Raw genomic sequence first — 12,871 nt, 5'->3', positions numbered from 1 at the left:
AGGCATCGGGCTCCTCTCCAGGACCGGTGGGCAAAGGTTTGGGGGGAAGCTTTCGCGCCCCCCCGGGGGGCGGGGGGAACGGGCAGACGGAGAGAGGTCCCCCGACTTTGTGCCGGGCGGGACGCGGGGCGCCCGAGTGGGCGCCGGGGCGCAGGTAACTTGCCTCGCTGCGCTCCATTGTTCCCGGCGGAGGCTCGCCCCGGGCGCAGGCGGGCCGGGCGCTGCGGGAGTCAGGGCGGCGGTGCTTTTCTTGGGAAACCCGGAGCCTCGGCGTCCGGCGCTGGCTGCATCGCGCGGGGGAAGAGAGAAAGAAAAAGTAGTTAACGACTCTGGGGGAAGGCTACTCTGTTGCTCGTGGTGCGGGCTTGTAGCTCTCCGCCGTTAGAACATATGAAAAAAAAAATGTTTTTTTCCCCCCTCGGGAAGCCATTGTCAGAAAGGTGGAGACTCGAAGGGACCGACCTCGGCGCGCTTTGCCAGGTGCTTTTTGTCCCGGGAATAACCTCCCCTGACTATTGTCTAACTACTTCCCCGTCCCTCCCCCAGTCCTTCTCTCGGTCTCTAGCGCCGGCTGCTCGTTGGGCTAGGGCGCCGCGCGGAGCAGGTTCCGTGTGTGTGTTGGCAGAGCCTGGAGGATGTTTTGAAACACGATTCTGAGGATCCACACCGAGCGGTTCTGGGCGGCGAGGTCTGGGCGCCGGGTCGGGGAAGCCTGACCCGCGGGGCTGGGAGCCCGTTCCTCCCGCAGAGCCACCGCGAAGCTGGCGCAGCTCCTCCCGGAGCCGGCCTGCCTGCTGGGGGCTGTGAACGACTGCCGCCCGCCGCCAAGAGAACCCCAGGGGAGGCATGCAGTGAGGTCTCGCCAGTTAGCCCTTTTGGGTTCTAGTAAAACCACTTCGACAAGTGCGTGAAACCCCGTTTCGCCCAGTCTCGTCCTCCGTTCCCTGCCAGTTTTGTCATCCTTCCAGTCGGTGGCTTCTTTCGTTCTCTCCTCTGGGGGCTCTGAAGTTTCACCAGGTGGACGCTGGGGAGCAGGCTCCCGGGCGATCGTCTGCCTCCCGCCGGTCCAGACAACTTTTCTGGCCAGTCCGCCCCGCTCAGCTTGGCTGGCGAGCGTCTGGCTGCCGTGGTTCTCGGTGCAGATGGAGACGCAGAGGTGGCCGAGGGGAGCTGCAGAAGACGCGGGAAGCGGCGGCCGCGCTCCTGGCTGAGGCCATGGGACGCGGGGAACGGACGAACTTTGCACTGTCGGTTTCTCTCGTTGTTGTGGCTGCCTGGTTTCCTGGAAATAAACCCAGATTGTTGATTTCCGGAGTAATGTTTATTTCCCTTGCGTCCTCTTTCCCCCCTCCCGCCCCCTTTTAGAACTCTATAAAAGGAGTTGGACAACAGATTCAGATGGCAGCCTGTGATGTGTACTCAGGCAGATTATGAGATGCAGCGAGTACAGGGAAAGTTATGTATACAGGTGGTGTTTGCAGAGGACGACAGCTCTGTGCAATGAGTGAACCGATGGCTTAATTTTAATTCTTTCTGGAGTAAGCATTAGTGCAAGCGTCTCGACAGGTAGTGCTGGCTAGTATTGGAAGCGTGCTTGATGTAAGACGTTGTAGGCAGGCAAGTTGGAAGTGGGTATTGATTTCTGCAGTGTTGTCAGTGCACGCAGAGCTTACCCTTGAAAAGGCGTGTAGTTAATTGAAAGTTGGAATTCTACCAGTTGCATGATGAAACTTACATGTATTCCAAATTTGCAACTAGTTTCAACAGCTGATGGATATGTTTTTATCAGTGAAGAAACTTTCCCATTTTCTCCTTTCATATGCTGTTTACTCTTTACTGACCAAATAAATATTAGATATCCTCCAGCAGAATGTATAGATGAGCTTTTCTGATCCTTGGAGTTCAGGTATCTCTAATGAACAGTTGTGTTCTTAGACATACAGTGCTAAGTAATTTAAATAAGCCTGGCTTTTCTTTATTGACAAAGCAAAACATTTGACTTTATATTTAAGTAAAAGAAAGTGCAATCCTAGTAAATGCAATTCTGGCAGGATTATATCTCAAAATTTTGCCATTCGGGATTTGTCTATATGCCCAGAAAAGAATGCCTTTTATTCCCAGAGTTCAGATTGTGGATCTGCCTTTCTCCATAAATTAAAAATTTGTTTTTAAAAAAATTTCTATTTTCTGCCTCTCCTAGGTCATTTGTTATTCCACTATCATCAGATTTTATGGAAATCAGATTTGTTGCAAAAACATAGAGTCAGAAATTGGAAATGTATTCTTTGTTGCATTTTTTTCTTACATTCTACTTTAAATGATGAACTTTTATTTCATTCAAGAAATTTAAATAAAAGTGCTTTGAAAGTATAAAACAAATACATGTTCAGAATTGTAAACTATCCTGTTAAATATATTTTAAAAATCACACTATTTAGGCCAGTTTCCACTTTTAGATATTATCATATGGTTCCTAATGTAGTGATAAACTTCAAAAGCAAAATTTGAAAGACTACAGACCCTTAGATCTTTGATATAGCGTGTGCTCAATCTGGTCTGCTTTGTTTAGGCCACAGTTTTAGGAATGTTTTCATCATCTGTGACTTTTTCCTTAGCTTTTGGAGTTAAGGTGTAAAAATGCTATGTGGTGACCCTCTTGAAAATCTAAACTTCTAGAGCTTCCTGTAAATCTCAACTTGTGTTCTTTCAGTTTGATCACTCTCTTAAAACAGCACCTTAAAATGTGTCATATCTGTGTTATATCTGGGGAAATTGAGGCATGGAAGCCCAAAAAATATACTGAAGTTTATTCATTGAGTCTGTAGGTGTTATTTCTTGATATCACAATGTAAGAACGTTTTTTGTATTAGGACTCAGATGGCTGACAAAACCAGTCACAGATGAGGTAACTGGAGACTCAGCTTTCTCATCTGCAAAATGGGGATAATGATACCTGTTCCGACCTTTCCACATGGTTTTTACGAGAATGGGGTAAAATAATTTATGTGAGCTGGCCCTGTACATTGTCAAGCTTCATGTAGCTATCTGGGGTGTAATCATCATATATTAAGGTAGCTAACTGCCTTGACTTCAATCTTTTTTTGCTCCCACATTCTCTCTCGTAAGTTCAGGATTGTGTGTGTATATGTGTGTGTGTGTGTGTGTGTGTGTGTGTGTTTCACTCGGCCAGTCATTCATTTTAATTGCTGTTGAACATAAACATCCTAGATTGGCCAGACCTTAATTTTATCAGCACAGTGAGTGAAATTATCTTTTATTTATTTATTTTGAACTTACCTCCTGTAAATCCTTACTTGAGTTGAACCTGTAGAAGAGTCAGAATTAACATTCATAGCATTCCAACTATAGAAGAAATTTATTTTTAGTCAGTTTCTTTAACTGTCTGTTTACCTATTGGCTATTCAGCCTGTTCATCTCAGTGGGAGAAAAATGTGGCTTTTTAGATGCAGTCTTATCAGTGACCTAGAGAGGGACTGTTGTCTCTCTAGTGTGATCCGAGCCTGGAAATGCAACTCCAGAGCCTGCCTTGGGTATAGTCCTGGCATGTCACACTGGAAGTGTTTACTCACTTGATCCCTTAGAACCTTGCAACTAATCTAAGCAGAGCCACTTTCTCAGTCTCATTCCTTGCTGTTCCGTACGTGAGTTAAATTTCTCTTATACTTAGTGTCTGTACTGGCAAGATACATTAGAGACAGCTTTTTAAAGGGTTGCCTCTCAGTTTTCTGGTTTTGATTGGCCAGAATCTCATGATCCCTCACTTATTAAAACTCCAAGTTCTAAACTATTAATATTATGTAACCATACATTTCTGGGACTGGTTTTTCTTTCACTAGTCTCCATATATCTGACTCTGTTGATTTTTCCTAGATTGCAAGATGTCATTTTGTGTCTGGCCAATCCAGACGGGAAGAGGCAGGTCTGGCTGCTCTTTGGGCTTTGGCATATGTGCTCCTGACAGCTCTTCTCTTTATGTTCATAAATATGAATTTGAAAAATAAATCAACCCCTCTGCCACTCTACCCCTCTCCCACGCTTCTTGCCCCTCCCCTCTAGTAACAACAAAGCCCACATGCACGTCTGCAAAATCACAGCCTTTTTGTTTTCACCACATGTCTTTTGGTGCTGATCGTGTTCTTAAAAACTGGAACTGTGACTCAACCATTACCCGGAGCAAACACCAGTCCTCCTACCTGATCTCATATTTCAGGCAGTGATGGTTTACTACCTGTTTTTATGGCCTTTAACAAACATTTAATTTATGTGGTATGGCCCTGTATAGAGAAAGTAGGTTGTTGCCTTCTAATGCTTCTGAAGTGCTGTGTTCTAGGTCTGCTCAAGCTGGTGGTACAGTGTAAGTCATGCTAAATATGGATCTGCTTCTCTGAGGCATGGAAAATGCTGTCCTCCTCTGCCTGTGCCTTCTTATTTCTCTTACTTGTTCTTCACCGAGGGCAGGAAGAGGAATACTGGGGGGCTGAGGGCAGGAAACATCAAGGGAGTTTACAGATTGTTCTTAAAGCAAGGAACACTGGGATCTTGTGTGTGCGTGTTGATCTTTTATTTAATTTTCTAAAGAAGGGAAAAAAGCCCTATTTTTTAATTTGTTTACTGGAATCAGCCTTTGCCTTTGTCCAAACACATTCATTTCTTATTCTGTGGATGTGAAAACTTCCCCCTCTGTATTCCTCTCAGACTTTACCCTGTGATCATGTGTCTGTCTTGTGTCCGTTTATCAAATGGTATTTCTTTTTGCCTAAAGAGGTTGTAATTGCTTGTGAACATGTTTTTTTTTTTCTCCCCATCAAAACTCATGCTGTTTGTCATAGTTCTGAATAATGGTATTTTATCAATTCATGATATCTTAAATGAGTATTTGATATCAAAGTAAGTACATCAATCAGGCTAATTTTTATTTCAGTTGAAGTTAGAAATAAGCTTGTAAACCCATGAAATAATCTTTTAATGTTGCAGAGTATTTGTGCTTGTATGTCTCTCAAAGAAAGAGAGACTTTGCGTTCCTTTTTGTAAATGGGGATAGAAAACATTTGAGTACCATACTGCCTGTTATTTTGAGATAAGTGACATATATCTGGGCTATGGAAAACTTTAAAAGTTATGTTTGGACGTGTGATATCAATGAGAACTGTAGAGGTAGATAGTTTACAAAGTTCAAATTTCATCTTAGTGTAAATGTGTTTTTATGAAAAATGCTCTTAAACAAACATAGTTTCACATGAAAAGTTTTATTAGTTCCATGAAAATTCTGATGGGAGGGGTATGTTTATTTTTCTGTAAGTATTCTTATGGGGATTCTTTTGATTTGTTGTTAGTATTTTAGTAATAAAAACTGACCTTACATAATTAAAAAAGTTTTGTGAGGTTTTGCAGATTGTTGAGCTTCTGGGAAACACTGGGCTTGGGATGTAAGGATCACATTGATCCTATTGTGGAACATTGCCATTTCCCCACTTAACTCTGGTTGAATTTTCTGGCATGCTCTTCTGTATGTTGATAATCCATCAAAATTACACGTGGCTTATCGTGTCACTTGCAATTGTTTTAGGAGCAAATTAAGTGGTCTTGAATGAAATAACCCATGTTTCTACTTTATATGATCGTAGACAGAGCTCTGTTAATAAAAATGATGAACAGAGCAGTGCTGACTGAACCCTTTTATAGGTGTCATTCTAGGAGTTATTTTCAAAAGAACCCAGATAGAAATAAATCCAAATAAAATAGTGTTATAATTACCGTTTGCATTTATTTTGTTGAGAAAGTTGAAGGATGTAAATATGTACTTATGTATATATGTTCATGCACACACACACACACACACACACACACACACACACATATCTTAACAATGATAGAACATCCTTGTCCAAAGGTTCAAGTGAGAAGGAAACCAAGGGTATCTACAGATGGGATCAAATTTCTACACTTATATTCTAGATAGAGTATTTTTTAAAAGAGTTACTTGTTTTTATTTATTTCATTTATGGCCGCGCTGGGTCTTTGTTGCTATGCAAGGGCTTTCTCTAGTTGTGGAGAATGGAGGCTCCTCTTTAGTTGGGGTTCATGGGTTTCTTTAGTTGTGGGCTCAGAAGTTGCTGGCTCCTGGGCTCTATAGCAAAGGCCCAATAGTTGTGGTGCCTGGCCTTAGTTGCTCTGCGGCATGTGGGATCTTTTTGGAAATTGAAGTGAAAGTGAAAGTTGCTCAGTCTCTCAGACTATAGAGTCCATGGAATTCTCCAGGCCAGAATACTGGAGTGGGTAGCCTTTCCCTTCTCCGGGGGACCTTCCCAACCCAGAGATCGAACCCAGGTCTCCCACATCGCAGGTGGATTCTTTACCAGCTGAACCACAAGGGAAGGCCAAGAATACTGGAGTGGGAATCCTATCCCTTCTCCAATGGATCCTCCTGACCCAGCAATCGAACCAGGGTCTCCCTGCATTGCAGGTGGATTCTTTACCAGCTAAGTTATGAGGGAAGCCCGGGTTCTTTCTGGACCAGAGATCAAACTGATGTCTCCTGCATTGGTAGGTGGATTCTTTACCACTGAACAACCTGGCGAGCCCTAGATTATATAGAGAACTATTTTTGTCTATTGCATAGATGAAGAAACTGAAATGGAAAATATAGGAACTATGTAATATAGAATAGACTGCCCTATACCATGCTTTAAAGGAGAAACTAAGAAACCTAACTCCAGATTGGTGTCTATTTATATAAACTCTTGCCGATGCAGCCTGCTCCTTAACCAGCTGCTTGCAGGCCGATTCTCCAAACCCAGTCCAGGGCAGCAGCTGATGAGCTGCAAAAATTCTCCTAATCCTTGTCGGGTGGTATGGTGACGTGGCAACTGCTTAAGTGGCAGACTGGCCACAGCTTCTTGATATGACTCGACTTAGGTCATTTGACAAATTGAAGAGTAGAGAGAGGAAGACTTGATTGCTTCACAGCCATTGGATTTGTCAGTGGCAAGATGCCCTAGAATATTGCTACCTGAATTACAGTCCATGACCTGGCAGCATCAGCATCACCTGGGAACTCGCAATGATCTTGTGATCACAGAACAGAGCCCACGCCAGACCTACCGATTGAGAATCTGCATTTTAACAGAATCCCCAGGTGATCTGCTTGAACAGTTAGTTTTTGAGAATCCCTGCTCTAAGACAAAGAAAGCTCAGCTTGAAAAGATGTGCCACATGCACTTCACTGTAGAATTGTAAGAGTACTGTGAAAGGATTAATTACAACATGAAATAAATTTCCCTGGAATTATATTTCTGATCAGTATTACTTAATTATAATTTATCACCCAGACACATCAAAACAACAAAACTATTTAGGTTTTTTGTAAAGAATACTAAGACAATTTTGAAAGAAATATTCCATAAGAGAATAAAAATTAGACTAAATAGGTTTGATTATGAATGTATTATATAGTATTTGAGGTAAACATATTATCTGAGGAACCAAGCATGATATATGCCAATCATTTTTACATTGCACATTGACATGTTGATATAGAAGATAGTATTCCCCCTTTTTTTTTTTAAACCAGTGACTACAGTTTCTTGTTTTATATTTCTCTTTTTCTTCTAAGTGTAATTTAAGGATCTCTGTAATAAGGAGCTCATTTATAGGATAGTCAAATTTAATGAATAGGAGTTAGGTAGAATACATTAACTATCACTGATATTCTTTTTACTATCTTTTGTGCTCATATTTAAGAACAGAGATTCTTGTCAGTTTTCTCCAGAGAAAAATTATGATGTAATAGACAGTGTATGCTATTCATGTCAAAACACAATTTTACTTGCATTTTATAGCTTGCTTTAGCATTCTTTGAGAAAATGAATTTTCCCAGAAGACCTAATTGCCTTCTTATTAATAAGCCTGTAAGTGTGTTTTGTTATCCATTTACTATTCTAAATGTGTCTACTTTTGCTGGCTGTTTGAACAGTGAAGTCTCTGATTAAATCACAACTGCTCTATTTGTTTCTGCCATTCACAAGTGACTTAGAAAATACTGGCATAATGACGTGGTTATGGCAGAAACTAATGGAAAACAAGATATCTAAATTAATGTTAACCCATGATAGTTGGTTGTATTGTGATATCAGGAGGTGGGGTTTGGCTCAGATTACAGCAGAATTCTTTACGTGTTTGGTACTGTAAGTGAAAGTTTGCTTAACTTTTATTGTTTTAAATACACAAAGTATAGTTGCCAGATTAATGAATAAACCACAAATCAGTGACTGCCACATCTATTTGACTTAGACACTAGTGTTCTATGGAAGAGGTTTAATTGTGGACGGATTAGGTTGAGAGGAGAGCTTGATGATGGAGAGAAACTCTGACAAGTACTCGCATGCATCTTGAAGAATTTTAGTCCGAAGTCTCTGATTTGTTACCTTTTCTAGTTGTACACCAAAGTCTAGAGCTTGCCCTTTATACTCGTTCTACTTTTATTCTTGTCAGCAAAAGTTAGGTCCATTTATTCCCTCATTCACTGGAGAGGAGAGAGCAAAAAGCAGTTGCCAAAACAAAAATAGGAAGAAAGAAAAAAACCCAATAGGAACTTCCATCTACTGCGTGCCTGCAGCCTGCCAGGCCTTCTGGTCAGTATTTTACATAATTTAAAATCCTCACCATAATCCTTTAAGATTGGAGTCATCTCTGTTTTGCAAACTTCAGCCTAGAAAGATTAAGTATTAACTTGCCTAGGGTGACATTGTGAGAACGGGAGAGCCAAGATTCATTATTGAATATATACACAGGTGTAACAGTAAGACATTTTTTTTGTTGTTGTTACTTGGTGGCAGAAAATGCAACCTAGGCTGCTTGCAACAAAAGGGGAATTTATTGTCTCTCCTGACATTTCAGGTGGAGCTTTACTTAGGAGTTCATATAATTCTATTGGGATATGATCTTTCTCTGTCTACTCGGTGTAGTTCTGGGGTGTTCTAGAACTTTGGTCTTAGGCTCCCTGCACAGGTGAGGTGGCTTCAGCAGCTCCCAGATTCTGGTCCATTAGGAATGTGTGAACTATGTGCTGGGCCTCTGAAGGGGCTCTGAGGGTCACTGAAATGGGCTTCAGTCAATCTTATGTCCAGCTCCTGAGGGGAAGTATGTGGACCGCCTTAGTTTACTAGGATTCTGGACTCAGCCCTAGATCCCCCAAGCAGGTCATGGGAGAAGACTGTGGATCGAACCATGAGTTGTCAACAGATCGAGGAATAGGTTCTGGAAAAGCAGCCAAACTGCAGAGTGGTTGCTTGAGATGGAATTAAACAAGCTGTGAGCAGTGGAGGCTGAGAGGGGTGCACCTGTGTGTACCGTTTGTGATCCTTCTGAGCGGGGGTGTGAGGAGGTGCTGGGGAAAAGAAATTGGGAGCTCCCTGATCTGGACTCCCAGGTGGTAACATCAGGGAGACATGGTGGCCTAAGCCTTAGCCTCTAAGGGGAAAAGATTGGACAGGAAGAGAAGATAGAGGCAATCTGTTTCTAGCAGATTTGTGTGTTGCAAATCAGCTAGCTGTTCATCATTTTGGGAGTGTTTCTTTTTGGTCTTTAAGCCCTATTTTAAAGCATGCATTTTATTATTTTCAGGATTGTATTCTCTTTGCCTTCAGTTCAGTTCAGTCGCTCAGTCATGTCTTGACTCTTTGTGACCCCATGAACTGCAGCACACCAGGCCTCCCTGTCCATCACCAACTCCCAGAGTCCACCCAAGCCCATGTCCATTGAGTCGGTGATGCCATCCAACCATCTCATCCTCTGTCGTCCCCTTCTCCTCCTGCCCTCAATCTTTCCCAGCATCAGGGTCTTTTCCAATGAGTTAACTCTTCACATGAGGTGGCCAAAGTATTGGAGTTTCAGCTTCAGCATCAGTCCTTCCAATGAACACCCAGGACTGATTTCCTTTAGGATGGACTGGTTGGATCTCCTTGCAGTCCAAGGGACTCTCAAGAGCCTTCTCCAGCACCACAGTTCAAAAGCATCAATTCTTCGGCGCTCAGCCTTCCTTACAGTCCAACTCTCACATCCATACATGACTACTGGAAAAACCATAGCCTTGACTAGACAGACCTTTGTTGACAAAGTAATGTCTCTGTTTTTTAATATGCCATCTAGGTTGGTCATAACTTTCTTTCCAAGGAGTAAGTGTCTTTTAATTTCATGGCTGCAGTCACCATCTGCAGTAATTTTGGAGCCCAGAAAAATAAACTCAGCTACTGTTTCCAGTTTCCCCATCTGTTTGCCATCCTTTTGCCTTAGTATTGAATAGGTCCAACATTAAAATTTGACAGAACTTTGAGTTAAGTTTTGAGTCAAGTAAAGCTGGCCCTGACTGAGGATCAGGGGCCCAGATGTGACTGTGCCAATTTAGACCAGTGTGCCCTCCCTTCCCTGGCCAGGGCAGCTGGCCTGGTACTTAGGAGTGAAGGCGGTGCTTGTGGAGGAAGCGTATTGATTGCTGTGTGTTTAGCACGAGGTCTACCTTCACACTCCTTTATCTTATCTTAAAGAACTTAATGAATTGTTATTTTCTTCCCTGTCCGTCGGCTGCTTTCTTCATGACTCGTTTTTACCCCTGAGTATATCTTCATCAGGTGTGATAACTGTGACTCTTGTACGGTGAAGTAACACTTTGCCTAACAGCCTGGTTGTTTGAAGCAGAGTGCTCTGTAGTCTTGACCCATTTTTGCCCCTTTATCTAGACTCACATTTAGGTACTTAGGAGGTAAATGAGGTGAAAGATTTAGCAGTGATCTGCTTCAGAAAGAACAGGATGCTTTGGGTTCTTTGGAGGTTTATGTACAGAAAATTTTAGTACACAGAGAACTGATTTCTGTAAGACTGTATTCCTCTCTTAGCTCTGTCACTTTCTGGCTTTGAGGTTTGGAGTAATTCCTTTCAGTTTGACCTTAATTTTCTTATCAGTAAAATTGGAATATTACAATAAAGTGATTTTATTTGCTTCTCTAGTTACTCAGTAGGACACTTTTAAAGGTAAAATGAATAATATATGTGAAAGTACTTTTATGGTTAGAAAGTACCATGAATTTTTTTTGGGGGGAATATAAACTTGGGTACTGAAGACATTATTGTTGAAGGCATAGAATACATGGTGAAAATGGAAATGAAAATAATAATGAAATGAAAACTTTATATATTTGTGTATCTAAATTATTGGTTGCCATCTAAGTTGTTAGCATATCTAAGTTTTGGGAAAGTGGTATGGAAAAGAAGTCTGTGAGGTTCTTGTGAACAATGAGAAATTTTGTTATATATCATGAAACTTAGTGGCCAAATTCATTTTCACATATATGTAGTTCATATATATGTACAAATTTTACTCTCTAATGCTCCAAAAGACATTTTTTCCCCACTAAATATGTTAATAAAGATTGTGTGTGTGTGTGTGTGTGTGTGTGTGTGCGTGTACGCTCAGCTGTGTCCTACTCTTTGTGACCCCATGGGCTGTAGTCTGCCGGGCTACTCTGTCCATGGAATTTTCCAGGCAAGAATACTGGAGTGGGTTACCATTTCCTCCGCCAGGGACTCTTCCCAACCTGTGGATCGAACATGCGTGTCTTGTGTCTCCTGGGTCTCCTGCATTGCAGGTGGATTGTTCACCCTGCACTATCATTACCCTAATAAAGATTATGTGATTATAAAATATTTTTACTGATAATTTTTGAACATATGTTTTAAGGACTGTTCTCTTATATAGCAAGTTTGTGTATAGTTTTTCATTTTGTATATTTTTTTATGAAGAGAGAAAAAATATTCTTGCTCTCTGAGCTGGCTGGCCTAATTGGTGAGAGCATGATTTTAAGGTTTGCATCAATGTATTTATTTAACCACTCCACAGTTCTTTGAGCGTCTACTATGTGTTCATGCCATGGCAGAGGCTGGGTACACCGCTGGGCACAGATATGACTGTTAGGACAATTAAGGAGCAGTAGTCTTTGCATAGCTCCACATTTAGCAACTTGCGAGTGAAGCCGTGTCTGTTTTGTGACTGACCTTGCCCCTGTGGCTTGGCAAGTCTCAAAGCCAAAGCCTGTTGCTTAGAATTTGTGGGTCCACAATGCAGTGTCAGCAGTCTTTCCATATCCTTGAGTGTACACACAGAAGACCAGAAGGAAGCCTACCAAAGAAGAATTATATAAAGATATTCCACAATGATAGTAATATCCCACCGAGTGGAAATTCCCAGAAGTTGAGTAATTGGAAGTGTAAACAAGTTGGGTAGAGGAGGGAGCATGTTTATTTTTTGGAAGCTCACTTTTTTTTTGGAAGCACAGGGTTGGGAGATGTCCTCACAGAGGACGGCATATGGAAATATGCCCGCATAACCTCAGCATTGTGCGCAGAGGCTCTGGTTTTTGGCCACAGACTTGTATTGGCCACGACCTGCAGCTGCTTATCAACGGCCCTTGGTGCTGAGTCTAATCTGCCTCCTCTCTGCTGCTTCAGTGGAGCTCTTTGTCCTGAGTAGTGGGCAGCCACTCGGTAGGGGATCTGGAGAGGGAGCCAGGAATCGGGATGGACCTTGACCATCACCCAAACTGCCCTGCCCCTGCATCCTGGAAGCAGAGCAAATGCTATTCCTGGCTCTTGGGTCAATCATTTTCAAGGGGAGCAACAGTTTTGTTATTTCAATATACCTATTGTCCTACTAGAAAATGGAGATTCCAAAAATCTCTGTTAAATGACGTACACAGCACTTGTAGTGAGTGAATTATGGAGAAAAGTAATTTTAGAGATGTGTAAACTTTTTTGAAGCAAAGTCAAAATTGCCAAATTACAAAGACCCAAGCTTCAAAAA

At 42.0% G+C, this 12,871-nt stretch overlaps 1 protein-coding gene across 4 annotated transcripts in view; it reads left to right on the top strand.

Annotated features, from left to right (window-relative positions):
• PTPRK (protein tyrosine phosphatase receptor type K) overlaps positions 1 to 12,871 on the top strand; it is a 611,833-nt gene that overhangs the window by 193 nt on the left and 598,769 nt on the right. The window lies entirely within an intron of this gene.

The sequence above is a fragment of the Dama dama genome, chromosome 26 (genome assembly GCF_033118175.1).
Source record: "Dama dama isolate Ldn47 chromosome 26, ASM3311817v1, whole genome shotgun sequence".
In the NCBI taxonomy this organism is placed as follows: Eukaryota; Metazoa; Chordata; class Mammalia; order Artiodactyla; family Cervidae; genus Dama; species Dama dama.
The sequence above is the reverse complement of the archived record's forward strand: the minus strand, read 5'-3'. Positions and strand labels throughout refer to the sequence as shown.